Below are 1,656 nucleotides of genomic sequence, written 5' to 3'. Positions count from 1 at the left end.
TCCTTGTTCTTTTTTTTTTTTTTTTTTAAATTTCAGGTAGAGCGCTTATTTTTTTAAAGTGTAATATCTAGTATTCTGATTAAAAAAGAAAGTATAAGCTACAGTCTTCTTGTTTAATAACATAGGCAGAATAACTTAACAGTATGATGTAATCTCTTTAACAAGATAATTCTCATAATTTAAAAAATTGTATATTTTAAGAGCATAATTACATATGTGTTTACTCAAATAGTTACCCTGTTGTGAATCATTAAACAAAACCCTGACATACTACCTCTATCCACCAGGTAACCCATTAGTATATGTCCTGAGGTAGGATTTCAGGGTGCCTTTGACCACTTTCACAAGCAAGACATGTACTCATTAAAGTGGCTGCCATTTTTTAAGTGCTCATCTGCAGCGCACTATGTATGTGAAAACATTGATTTAAGCATATATTTTCATTGATTCGCTGTATTTGGAACATAGAGGTAAATATAGTCTATACTAAGCAGTAACTTGTGCCTCACTTTGCTTTAGGATATAATTTCATTTAGTTGTATTTGTTTAGATTCTTTAATATTATGCCAAATATTGTAGGTAAAATGGAAGCTATCATTGTATGCTCTCTGATCCTCCCACCTGTAGTAGCAATTGTACTGTAGTTGGTCTGTATATTAACCATCTTTTGTCTGTTTTTTTTTTTTAATGTTTCGGTTTTGTTTTTGTTTTTGTGGTACTGGGCCTCGAACTCAGGCCCTTGCGCTTGTAAGGCAGTCTGTGGAACCACTGAGCCAAATCAAAGATGAAGTCTAGTCGTGTTGCCTAGTCCCATATTTTCTTTGAATATTCTTACAAGAAAATCTCTGTATGTTGTTCATTTAGTCAACATTTTAAAAAACACACACACGCACACAAACGAATTGTTTAGTCTATGCCAGAAACTGAGTTAGATGCTAGAAACTCAATGGAGTGCAAAAATAGATTGGGGGGCTCTTGGACATCCTGTCTGAGGGGCTTTTGATAAATTTAAGCCCAGATGCTAGTTTGATTTCCTCTAGTTTCCTGCTTTAATTCTTCAAATGGCTTTCTTTTGTCCTTGGGATTAAGTTAATTGTGTAACAGTTTATAAGTCCAATGCTTCTCTCAGCTGGCTACCACCTCCCACACCCTGTCTGTTCTTTCTCTAGACAAACACTGCCTGAACTTTTTTCAGTGAAACATACCACATATAAAAAGAGCATGTGACATGAATATACAGAGTCTGCCCCAGAAAAGAAAAGAAAAGAAAAGAAAAGAAAAACTTGTATAAATATTTCTAAATTTAGTGAGACATCATGAAATTACTAGGTTACTTGTAGCTTCTACAATTATAAGAGGGGCTTCAAAGTGGTGACCATTAGCTTCCAGACATTTATTAGTATAGCGAATCTCTGAAGTGTGTATACATTTTTTGGGCAGACTCTGTATATATACTTTAAATAATTATAAAACTTGCATGCTCTAGGTGTGGTGGCACATGCCTGTAATTCCAGCACTCAGGAGGCTGAGGAGGCAGGAGGATTGCTGTGAGTTCGAGACCAGCCTGGGCTACATAGTGAGTTCCAGGTCAGTCTCAACTACATAGTGAGACCCTGTCTCAAAAAACCAAAAAAAAAAAAAAAAAAAAAAAAAAAA

The 1,656-nt window shown here is 35.1% G+C and overlaps 1 protein-coding gene across 3 annotated transcripts in view; it reads left to right on the top strand.

The window, feature by feature from the left end:
• Positions 1–1,656, top strand: part of Nfrkb (nuclear factor related to kappaB binding protein) — a 37,081-nt gene that overhangs the window by 3,382 nt on the left and 32,043 nt on the right. The gene's annotated exons all lie outside the window — the stretch shown is intronic.

This window comes from Fukomys damarensis, unplaced genomic scaffold, assembly GCF_012274545.1.
Source record: "Fukomys damarensis isolate Sample0158 unplaced genomic scaffold, DMR_v1.0_HiC HiC_scaffold_16, whole genome shotgun sequence".
In the NCBI taxonomy this organism is placed as follows: Eukaryota; Metazoa; Chordata; class Mammalia; order Rodentia; family Bathyergidae; genus Fukomys; species Fukomys damarensis.
The sequence above is the reverse complement of the archived record's forward strand: the minus strand, read 5'-3'. Positions and strand labels throughout refer to the sequence as shown.